This window comes from Myotis davidii, unplaced genomic scaffold (assembly GCF_000327345.1).
Source record: "Myotis davidii unplaced genomic scaffold, ASM32734v1 scaffold194, whole genome shotgun sequence".
NCBI classification, from domain to species: Eukaryota; Metazoa; Chordata; class Mammalia; order Chiroptera; family Vespertilionidae; genus Myotis; species Myotis davidii.
In genome coordinates, this window is record NW_006286673.1 from 845,425 (window position 1) to 858,579 (window position 13,155).

Sequence of the window (13,155 nt, forward strand, 5' to 3'; positions counted from 1 at the left end):
TCTCCTCCTCACAGCTTCCTCCCATCCAGAAACTTCACATACTACCTACAACCCTATCTTGTAAAGTCATTTTGAAAGAAGCAGCGTTTTTTATATTTATTTAGAAACATACAGGCTACAAAAAGTCTTCATGGCTAGCTAAGCATCTTCCATATTTATAGTGTATGGTTTTTATTTTTCTGCCAGCATTCTTTCTCTACTTCTAAAATCCTTGAGCGTTCAGATGTCTTATCTTTGCATCATCCTGAGTGACTATGAGTCAATAAATGTATAAATTGCATTCATAGATTTACAATGTCTCTGTGATAGATCGTTTCTATATGTAAACAATACATAAGCTGCATACAGAATCCAGTTACAGTCAAGTTTACAGTTTATCATGGAAATAATTTAAGTATTAAAAGATGTAAATATGTACTTAGAAATCCTTTTTTAAGTTGTTGTTTGCTTTGGTTTTCTCTTAGATGTGCTTTTATACATAACTGCTTTAGTCTCAGCTTAATAGTTCCATATTTTTATCATGAGTCTGACTGTATACTCATTAAATACCACAAAGGAATCAGGGCTAAACTCAGAATTCTATTAAACTGCAAATAGGTAGATAATAGGAACCCAAAACCAAAGTGCAACTTATGAATTATTGGGCCCATAGTTAATGAACCCTAGGCAGGACATGCATGGGCTGGGCCAAGAACTAGGTGTTCTAGGATGGGTGATAGTAATCAGGCATCACTGATTTAAAATACATGGAGTGTGTATATGCATATGTGCACCAGTGTGTGTGCGCACACACACTGACATGGCATTTATTTTTCTGGAAAGATAATCAACATAAAGACAAAATAGCTATTATTTTTTTTGGCTACAGAAAATTAAATAAAGAGAAGAGTTTATTTTATATTATAGCTGCCCATTCTTCTTTAATGTCCCCTGTGAAGGTCATTTATTTCTCATTGTTAAAAATGTCAACAGAAGTTATCTTGGTGATATGTTTTTCTTTACAAGTCTTTATATTTAAAAAAAAAAGCAAGTTATTGTGTGACATTTTTTAGATCTTGGACAATAGATGAATACATCAGTGTAGAGTTTACTTTGATCTAACATATTCTTCATATTTCTAAAAGTTTAAACCAGTATTTTAATACCTGGCTTATACTTCTTGGATGGCATCACTATTTCCATGAACTGGAAACATTCTGGTCAATCATCAACAGTGCCTGGCCTCTGGAGGCCAATGCCAACCTCCACTTCTTTTCACCACTTAATGTCATGGTGTGCCCCAAACCAGGGAAATCTGTCTACAGAAAATATAACTGCAGGAGGAAAGCAGGTTTTGTTAGCTTGTGGTTTCCTAGGCTCTTAGGATGTAAAATACAGCCTCTGCATTGGCAGTTGAAGGACCTGAAAGAAACCACGAGGTCGGAATTGGTTAGTTCCTGTTGGTCCTCCTCTTCTGCCAATATCAATACCTGTATATTGATAATTAGATCCATGAACATACTGCAAACACAAGGTCTTTGACATCACACGATAGCAATGTGCCTTGACCCACAGAAATGAATTGTACCAAATTGGAGGGGGCTGGTTGAGGGGGGTTGGGAATACATTCTGTCCTGTGAACACACTTCCTTTATGATGTTCGGAGTTGGAGGCAGGTGGCCTGGCATGCTGGCCACAATAACACAGTGGGGTTCCGGGACATGCTCTGAGTGACTGGTTGGGTCCCACTGACTGCAAGAAATCTCAGTGAGGAAAATCACTTTAATAGGTTTCTGGTACCTTTATTACCCAGTAATTTTACACTTTGTGTGCCAAAGGCACTGAAGCTTATAATCACCTCTGCTGTCATTGCTCACACGACCACTTTATAGATGCGGGTAGAAAGTGGGGGGCAGTGCACTGCCAGCCCAGGGGCCTCTGCCAACCACCTCAGTAGCTCGGCAGCTTTCCCAGCTCAGCCTTCTTCTCCCACAAAATCATTTTAACAAGGTAAAGACTGGGAGATTCTCAAAGAGGGAAATAAAGTTTTTTGACATAATTTCAAGGTTTTAATGAAGAATTAATCTTGTTGAGAAACAGCTACCTTCTGGGCCCTTATCTATGCTCCCAGCACTGAACAACCTGAGAGTTTTCTTCTGTTTCCAATTCCCAAAACGTATCACATCACATTATGTCTGTTCTCAAAATGAAGGTCCATGCATGGGAGTAACTAGGACAATGCAATGCAAGGAGGGAGAGATAGTTGGGAGTTTACCTGTTTTGATAAAATGTTATTTCTTTGAAAAAATAATATGATGTTTGAAGCAATTATAGCAATGTTTTGATATTTTTAATCTCATGAGTTTTAATCAAGCTAGTTTGCTAAGGGTGCATGTGGCTCACTTGGATTCCACCTTCTAGAAGATGGAGGTTCTTCCTATTTCTGTCTCAGCTCTACACCCAGATACTTATACATTTTTTAAAAATCTTTATTGTTAAAAATATTACAGATGTCCCTAATTTTCCCCATTGACCCCTTCTAGCCTGTCTCAGCCCCTGCCCCAGGCCTTCACTGCACTATTTTCTGTGTCCATTGGTTATGTATATAGTAGTATGCATACAAGTTCTTTAGTTGACCTCTTCTTATCCACCCACCCATTCTCACCTTCCCTCTGAGATTTGACATTCTGTTCCATGCTTCTGTGCCTCTGGATCTATTTTGTTTATCAGTTTATTTTGTTCATTAGATTCCACATATGAGTGACATCATGTAATACTTGTCTTTCTCTGACTGGCTTACTGAGATACTTACACTTTTTCTGCCCCACTGTTCCCTGTGATCCTGATTTATATTGGGCCCTTCAAAGGTCCTAGGAAGACTTTCTACCAGACTATGAAGCTGTTGGTCATTTGCACATTCAGCACAAATAAGCTCTGAAGGTGTCACACCAGACAATACCACCACTGGAGCACATCTGCGCAGAATAATCCCACAGGGACAAAACCACAGAGATGAGACCATCCATCTAATTTTACATCAAGTACTTAGTATTTAATTTATACCCCAGGGGAAATACTATATATTCCCAACAGTACTTTAGTCTGATATTCAACATTATGAATTCAAAGTATTAGAATTCTGTCATAAAGAGGGGCCTAGGAACCTACATACCATTTATAACTGAAATCTGGGAAGCTTTTTTAGTATAATCCATCAGTACATTGGGAACTTATTCTACAAATTTCTTTTTACTCTGACCCATGAGTCAGAAGGGACAGTGTGACCCCCAATCACAGGCTACTGGACAACTTTTCAGCCAGCTAGAGTGGCTGAGACATGGCTTTTGCAAATAGCCAACAGGGCTAACTCATGTTTGAGACACATACGCTTTCTGCCGTCATTGTTCCCCACTTTAGTTCCTTCATCCTTTGCCATGCCTGAGTCAGGGTCTGTTAGTGGCCCCAACCAAACTCCAGAACTTAGTCCTCTCTCTCACTACTTTTCTGCCTCACAAGGAGGAAAAATCATGACATTGAAGGATTAAGAAAGAGATGTAATTAGAGATTGAATGATAATAGGCATTGAACCTTTGGACAGAGGATACTAATCCACCTCTACTGGGCAAATATTCTTCTTTTCTCTTCTTGTGGTAACCTTTCAATGTTAGGTCATTGTACCCACAGACCAAGAATAAAATATGGGTCTAGGAAGAGATGCCAAGTAGACTTTGCACATCCCAACACAGCTCAGCAAGAGAAGTGCATTAGATCTAAGTGCAAAGTTCTAAGTAGAAATTAAAAAAAAAAATTATGAAAGAGCCTCTCTCCTTCCCTCGAGAACCAACAACAGATGATCAAGAAGTCAGATATTCTGAGTTCTGGCCAATTTTCTCAGCTTCTCTCTTTCTACTTTAGATAAGACTAAAACATCCTAACATGGCAGTACCCACTGTAAAATCCTTAATAAACAATATCTCTCATGAACAAGGAGGAGAACTAAGATTTACACTAAGGTCTGTGATCTCCAAAGTGCCAGGGAGTGTGGTGCAGCATCAGGCATCAAGTCCTGCCAGTGACCACATCTGCTCTTTGGCCTTACATTTCTTCATCTTCAGAAGCAAGGATCAGTGTGCATGAGGTGGATTCTCACCTATTTACTACAGTTTGAGCAAGGACAGCTTCTCTCAGCCATAAGAAAAAGCCTGTGGTCTAAGATGGCTATTCAAAACACACGTATATGTCCTCAAGTCAGCATACAACCCTCAATGTGCCAATAAAGCCCTAAAACAAGCCATGTTGCTAATCTGGAAATCTCTCTCTCTCTCTCTCTCTCTCTCTCTCTCTCTCTCTCTCTCGTCTCAAACTATCTCTCTCTCAACTTCTCTGGAATCCTGGAACTGTAAGGAGTTTGTCTTTTCTACAAGATGTAGAAAGCATGTCTAAAACAAATCCAGCATTATATGAAGCAGAATTGCAAAATAAATATAGGGAAACAGAGTTCCAATAATATTATTGATCTTTTGGATTTGGCTGGACCTAAGGATGAGTCACTCTGGCCCATCCAAGTCACATGAGCTCACGTTTCTCTTTTGTTTTATCCAGTCTGAGCTGCATTTCTGCTTCTTGGAACTCCAAGATTCCTAGCTGGTGCCCTATGAATTTTTTCAAGCAGTGTGTTGTAGAAATCACATAAAAACAAAATCTGCAGATTATTTTCAGAAAGGGTCAATATCAACCATACAAGCTCTCCATTTATTATGTGTTAAATTCATAATGCAAAAAATTAATACCCTAAATACCCTATTTTTTGGAATAATTTGGAGTTCTTGTAAGGGTTGTCTAATTAAATCATTATTTCATTTGATTGAAACACCAGAAGCACATTGATTTGTCAAGAAGTTAATGGGCGTTGTTACAGCATTACTTTTTTAAATCAGATTGATAATCTGGACAGTCTGCCTTTTTAAAAGCTAAAATAGCAGGTGAGGTTCCTGCATTTCTAGAATGAAGCTATATAGTGACTCTTAATCACAGCTGGCTTCTACCTACCTGGACTCATGATTTCTGAATTTTGAGGTGCCTAGGTCAAGTGGTGCTGCATCCCCACACAAAGGTGAACAAGTTGGCACCACAGAGTACAGGGAATTTTCTACTCAGCCCCAACGTTTTCCTGCCTTGAGCAGTGCAGAGATTATATCAATCTGGAGGCTGTCAGGAAACATCCTTCTGGTGGAGGGGTTTGTAGACAAAAACAGAAGAGCTCCCACAGGGCAGCTGAAGAAACGGGAAGTGTGGGCACAGAAGCAGAGAATTATGTTAGTAAAGAAAAGGAAGTCTTACCTAAATAAGAGGGGAAGATCGAGGGAAGAAACATTTGATAGTGCTAGTTAAAAATAAAACTAAAAAGAATTAGAGGTAGATTTCCTCTATGAACTCACTTGAACATTTTGTCCATCCAGGCACAATCACTCCAAGAGATCATCCCATACTTGTTACTACAGCTACGACACAGATGCCAACGGGGAAAGGTGTATTTCGGGGGGGCAATGTGTTTATGTGTAAAATATAGCTGATGCGTACAGTGAACTATTCAATACAAAAGAAAAAAAAAGGGAAGAGAATGTATAATAATCTCATTAACTTAATTGTATCCAAAATCTCAGATGACATTTTTTTAATGCTTTAGTGATTTTGTTATTAAGATGAAGAAAAACACTGCTACATGCAATTCTGTTTCAGTGGGAATAAGCTTTACTTTATTTAGAACCAAGTTTATTATCCCAAGTAGTGCACGCGGGCCCTGCTTGAGATGAGAAGCCATCCATGAAAGTTGCTTAGACCAGTGATGGCGAACCTTTTGAGCTCAGCGTGTCAGCATTTTGAAAAACCCTAACTTAACTCTCGTGCCGTGTCACATATAGAAATTTTTTCATATTTGCAACCATAGTAAAACAAAGACTTATATTTTTGATATTTATTTTATATATTTAAATGCCATTTAACAAAGAAAAATCAACCAAAAAAAATGAGTTCGCGTGTCATAGGTTCGCCATCACTGGCTTAGAGCTAAATGGGAGCCATCAGCCAACTTCCTGTCTTCTGGCCTTGCCAGCTAGTCTGTGACAACAGTATTTCTTTTAAACAAAATATAAAATGGATTCACTCTTACAGATGTAGGTCTTAAAGATTTGAGAATTGCATGATTTATGCACTGCATTTCAAAAGAGAAATTTCAATAGCACTTTTAATTAATAAACATTTTGCTTTTTCCTAACACATTAATCGTAGAGGGACTGAGTTATGAATCATTTCCCAAATGTTTTCTCCTGTCTATTTATACCGACGTAGGAGACCACATCTATTTAGAAAGTTCCTCTTTTGCATTTATGCAGAGCAGATAGAACAGAGTTACTACAAATGCTATTTGCATAGGCCATGTGTAGCTCATTTCTGGCAACCTAATAACAGCAGAGTTTCAGAAGCTTAGGTGTATTCTTGGAGTGACCCAATTCACTCAATCATTACCCAGACACAATGCAAGGCTACTGAAGGGTCTGGGACTCTGGCAGATTTGAAGCCTTTGTCCTTATTTCAGGATGTCTTTGTTCCCATAACAATAGGTGACATCCCACATAATACAATGCCATTGGTACCACTGCCAGCTGAAACTTCTTGTTTCCAGTGTGGCAGAGAGATTTCTGAAAAGCCTGCATAGGTCAGTGAGAAAAGAGTCCAGCAATGCCGGATTTCCAGGATTTTCTCTTGACAATGAAACCTAATGTGTGGGGGTCGAGGGAAATGCTGGTATTGCAGAGGTGCAACCAAATGGTGAAGACTGAGGTTACACAGCTGTAAACTCACCAAAACTGCTAAAATTATAGGTGCACATTCCAATGCAAGCAAGCCGAAATGGTTCTTACAGCGCCCATAGCAATCCCAGCTTATTTTCTTTCTTTTTTAAAAATATATTTTATTGATTTTTTACAGAGAGGAAGGGAGAGAGATAGAGATTTAGAAACATCGATGAGAGAGGAACATCGATCAGCTGCCTCCTGCACATCTCCTACTGGGGATGTGCCCGCAACCCAGGTACATGTCCTTGACCGGAATCGAACCTGGGACCCTTCAGTCCGCAGGCCGACGCTCTATCCACTGAGCCAAACCGGTTTCGGCCCCAGCTTATTTTCTGAGACTTGCTGGTAGGCACAGAGTTGGTCCTTTCCTGAAGACCATGATTTTTGAAAATAGAAGAGAGGGTTCCCTCCTGCAAGTATCCTTTTGCATTTTAAGTTATGTTGGGCATTTAAAACCTGTCAAGTAATAAAAGAAAGCAATATATCTTCTTAACAAAATGTCACTAAAGAACAATGCAACTTTCTGGGATTTGCTAATGAGACTTAGATCTTTCATACACACTCATCCTGCTCATTGCCTACAGCAGTTAGCCAACAGGAGGCGTTGCATCAGGAGTCCAGGCTCCAGCATCCACTGCAAGTGGCCTGAAGTGCCAGCTCTTTCATTGCTCTGTAGCCTTGAGATCTTTAGCAAATTCGTTCGCCTCCCTGAGCCTCTCCTTCCTCGCTGGAGGTAATAATGGTGCCTTACATTTGGGTTGTGGAAAGGATCAAATCTGCAGAACATGCCCGGCTTCTTGACTGAAAATGCATAGAAGAGCCCTGACCCGTGTGGCTCAGTGGATAGAGCGTCGACCTGCGGACTGAAGGGTCCCAGGTTCGATTCCAGGCAAGGGCATGTACCTTGGTTGTGGGCACATCCCCAGTGGGGGGTGTGCAGGAGGCAGCTGATCAATGTTTCTCTCTCATCGATATTTCTAACTCTCTATCCCTCTCCCTTCCTCTCTGTAAAATATCAATAAAATATATTTTTTTAAAAAAGAAAAGAAAATGCATAGAAAAGATGTTTTTCCACACTCAAGGCTGATTCTCTCTGGACCAGTGATTTTCAACTGATGTACTGCAAGAATTTTTAAAACATCCAATACCTGACTATTTAATCAGGAGCACTGACCTTTTTTCTTTTAGATTGTCAAATTTAAAATTCCATCTGGTGTGAATGAATCAAAATTATACCTATTTTTGTCAGATCAGCAAAAAATATATATTTTTGGGGGGTGTGCTGCAGAATTTTAGTGAGTATGTGTGCCATGAGATGAAAAAAGTTGAAAATTGCTGCTTAGGTTCTTGAACCAGGTTAAAGTGACAATCCCATAGCGTCGGAGTATGTCCAATAGAGCTTTCCAAAAGAGCTATCCAACAGACCTAAATCCTTCTGAATGGTGACATTTATACAACAGTAGTATTTGTCTCTGGGCTTTACATGGAAAGGAATAAGCCTTATTTTTGGTTTGTTGATGCAATACCAAAAGAACATTTTTATTTGGCAACTTCTTTTTATTTTTTATTGATTTCAGGGAGGAGGGGAGAGGGAGAGACAGAAATATCAATAATGAGAAAGAATCACTGATCAGTATTGCAGAGGTATGACCAAATGGTGAGGATCCCTGCACCCCCTACACTGGGGATTGAGTCCATAACCCAGGCACATGCGCTGACCCAGAATCAAACCATGACCTCCTGGTTTATAGGTCTACGCTCAACCACTGAACCATGCCAACCAGGCAGCAACTTCTTTTAAGGATATTATGCAGTTAGAATCAGAGCCCAAGGACATGCTTAAGGTACAAAATATACTTCCTTGTTTGCTAATGATAATAGCTTACATTTATTGAGCAACTGGTATGAGACAGACACTTCTACTCATTTTATACTAGTACATAATATCGTTCATCATTCCTCAGAGACAGAAGCCATTATTATCTTCATGTACAAATGAGGAAACTGAGGCTGTGAAGAGGCTGAGGAGCTTTCCCAAAGCCACTCAGCTGGTAGGTGGAGAATCAGTATTTGAACCCAAACAGTATCTCTACCACTTTCATACCTCCCAGTTGTTGCCTATTAAGAATGGGGCATGGAGAAGATAACATTTAGGCTCCCTGGAGTGGAGAAGGGAGAGAACTGGGTTTAGTGGAAGGACAGGGCACTGAAATGGGGAGATCTTACCTGTAACTCTAGCTCTTCCAGAAACTCACACAGCTTGCTATGAGGAGATGAGGAGGCCTCATCAGGCAGTTGGGCTTTGGCTCCTGATAGACTTCTCATGAAACAGGGAGAGCTTTTGCAGCCGTAGTGGCCAGAAACAGAGGTGATCAAGAGAAAGCAAGCCCTCGGGATTGACAGAACTCTGGAATTTCATAGACCAGGGAACAAATCACACAGTTTCCCCAGGGGGGAAAGAAAGCTCCTGGGGCATCCAGGTTTTATAATAAGCCCATGAACCCAGGTGTATCAGGATGATTCTATCTACTGAACTAGTGTCACAGCTCCCAGGGGGACCCAAGCATCATTTTAACCAGCCATGCAGCCACCCATGTTACCCATCCTTTCTGAATCTTACCATCTCAGCTGTAAAATGAGAATGAGAATGTAAAATGAGAATGATACAATATTAAAAGTTGGAATAGTAATACATCACTCCTAGAGTTCTGGTGAACACTAGAGGACATCCACACAAAGTGTTTAACACTGAGACTGATAGATAAAAAAGTGTTTTACACTGTTTTTATTCTTTGAAATTCTGTATCTTTATCACCTCCTAAGTCCCTCCAGCTTGCTGGTCTTGGACAAGTTCCCCTCATCACTTTGCCTAAATCTGTTAGCTTAATAGTTGTAACTACAAAAAGAAAATAACTGGATTTCCAGTGTTTCTCCTTGGATATAGTTTCCCAAATGAGTGGTAGGGACACCTCATGTATTTGCCTCAAACAGCCTCACATATCCGTGGACCATTGTCACATGACAACTCATGTTGAATCCACATAAAACAAGCCATCATGCCTTGCTCCTGACCCCTCTACTGACCTCTTCTTGGTTCTTGACATCCATCTCAACTTAAAGGGCTTTTTGTTACTATAGTTCATGCCTGTATATCCATCTCTGCCAGAATTCACACCATTGCTGCTTTATCGACACCTAAACTAGTTTTGCACTAATGCTTCATGAGAGCACTCACGTGGTGATTCAGATCCACTCTTGACTTCTATCTCTAACGTCTCTGCAGCCAGTGGAAAAATGTTGTCCCCTTCTAGATTTCTGCTACTGGAGGATAGGCTTATGGGTTATTCCCCACAGCTTGGGTGACTCTAAGTCACCAGCTTAGGAAAGTCCCCATTTGCAAGCAAGGATGTTCCAGTATCTTATCTAGTTAGCACCCCACTTTGTTCTCAAAAGTGTTCCCCTTTGAACATTGGTTATGCTAAAAGTATCATGTTATTAGGACCTAGTGCAAAACTTCTTTTCCCATAGACTTTTCCTCATAATGATGCATACAACCTCTAGGGGGTTGGTTAAAATGCAATTTAGTCACATATTGTTTCTGGGACTACTGCTATCTTCCACTCAAATCATGGTCCATGAGAGCCTGCTTGGAGCAGCTTATAAGCATGGACTGTTATATATTTGGGGAGTATGCAAAGCTAGATTGAAATTGGCCATAAAGAGAGCATTTGCACCTCAGAAACTGGCCAACATTACAAATCAGAGCTTTTTTTTTTTTTTTTTGACAGTTGGTTGACCAGTTCACAATTTCCTCTACTTATTTTAACAAAGACCACCTCCACCAGTTCATCCAGCCATTTATGTATAAATGTATCTATTGAGGTTACACCATTCTTGGATTTGGGAACCAAGCAGTAAACAAGACAAGGAGGCTTCCCTCCACAGGGCTTACATTTCAGTGGAAGATGACAAATCATAACCAGTAAATTAATGAACATGACAACTTCAAACTGTAATAAGAGGTTAAAAGGAAATGAAGGAATAGCGGAGTGTAACTTGGGGATCAAAGGCAATTTTGTAGGGCATGTTGATGAGGGAGAGCCGCTTTGAGGAGGTGATGCCTGAGTGAGTATAGGGAAACATGAAGCAGCCAGGTGAAGGGAGTGCTGTTCACAAAGACTCAGAGGGAGAAGGAATGAGTCCCAGCCAGGACCTGCAGCCAGGGTGCTAAAGCAAGTGAACACAGGATGGCTGCATGATGAGGCTGGTGAGACAAGACTGAAACCGGAGCCATATCTGGTGTATCTGGACCCTTGGTCTGACCTTCTAGAACCCTAACTCTAGTCTTATCTATTCTATAAATTCCAGGACCAACACAGTCATTTCTCCCAGTCGAAACACCAACAGAGGGGAGACCAAATAATAACAAATTTTAGAGGGGAGGAGAGGGGAGGGGAGGGGGGGTGGTGGAAAGAGATTAGCTAGGGAATTTATATGCATATATGCATAGCCCATGGGCAACAGTATGGTGAAAGCCTGGGAGAGGCCACTGTGGGGTCAATGAGGAAAAAAAAAAACAACAGCAAAGGGAACATCTGTACTACTTTCAACAGTAAAGAGAAATTTAAAAGAAAAAGAAAAGTCACTATACTTTAAACTTTCAGTTTCCCAATGGACTCTTTGTTTACAACAGCCCATTCCAAGTCCAAAAAGAGAATTCCTCTCTTTAGTTTCCCTAGATTTACATGTGGTTTGCTACTAGACCTTGTATCATGAATTGCAATTCTTTGTTGTTCCCAAAGAACCCCAAATAAATTTTTCTGGAGAAGTAAAAAAACAAAAAAATGCAATCAAATGCGCTAGTAGATACTTGATCTTGGGCAAGAGAGAAGTTTGGATCTGCTACCAATGGGCACTATGATGAAATATTTTGATTATGAAACTATATAATACTTATTTCACCATTTTCACCAGTAAGGAGTGAGACACTTGGAGTGAATACATTTAGGAGCTACACTAAGTGGATAGGTTGATTCGAACCCAGCTCTGTCAAATGAATTGTGGCAAGCTTTCATTTGTGTTCCTCCTGTTGTCACTATGCCTGTGTGAGAACCCTATGGGATACCTACCACAGTCCACTGGAAGTGTGACCTAGGGCAAGATGTTTAACCTTGCTATTCATCTGTAAAATGGGGTAGCAATAATAATAGCCCACACTGGAGTGAGCATTACAAGAACTGGACTAACTGAGTCAATGGTTTCAAAGCTCTGAGACCAGTGCCTGGCACATACTAAGTACTCAGTAAATGTCTGGCCATATATTGATTATGAATTATCACTCCTTTATCTGTTCTGTGTGGCAATCTCATCTAATGCAAACAATCACTGAATTCAAGACTTGAAGCAAATGATGAATTATTGTTTAATCCACTCTCCTGCCCCTCAGGAATTAGCTGGCTACTCTCTCCAGTGCAGAACTTACCAATTTCTCCCAGAAGCTCTCTAAGAAATCCTTTCTTATGCTCCTCTCCTGCTTTATATTCTTCTTATTTCCTCCTGCTCAGTCCCCCTCTATAGAGAGGGAGACAGATGATTGAAACAGGGCAGACAGATCTCCAGCCACCTGACCCTAGCTCTCCTCGACTATTATGGCTCAGCCTGTATTTTTTCCACTTTCTCTGGAAAAACCGGGGTGCCTCGTCTCTCTCTTTCAGTATTAGCACCTAATAAATTCTTTCTCTTCTTGGATTCTGGCTGCTTGAATTTCATCCAGAGCACACGTGTATTCATTCCATCGATAAAAATTATATTTTGCCATGTACCCAATTCTCCCTCCCTTCCCTACCAAAGAACAGATGACCTCTAAACACTAAATAGCAATCAGTGTGCTGGGGCTGGACACACAAAGGTAATAAGACAAAACCCTTACATTTGCAGTTTTCCCTGTTCAGTAGGGGAAACAGACACTTTTAAACAGTAAAAATGAAGAAAGCTGTATGGAGTACAAATGAAAGTCCAGGAAGCACAGAGTGGGAGACATTGGCAACCTCTGACCCCCCACCCCTTACTGATGCTGGGGGTGGAGTTGTGTAATGCTACTGATATGCGGAGGAAATACTTCTTGTTGCTGCTTCCTTCTAAGAACTCTGTGCCTGGGGCAGTCAGTTTGACCCTGAAAAGACTGGGAGAGAATGAATCCTCTCCCTCCTCTTAAAAGTAGGTTCAAAACAGGTTTCCCACAGGTTTCCCGTGGGAAAAGGTGATGGAATCATTCCTAGAGCAGGAGTCTTCTTGCTGCTGGGAGCGCCTTGAGAAACCCCCA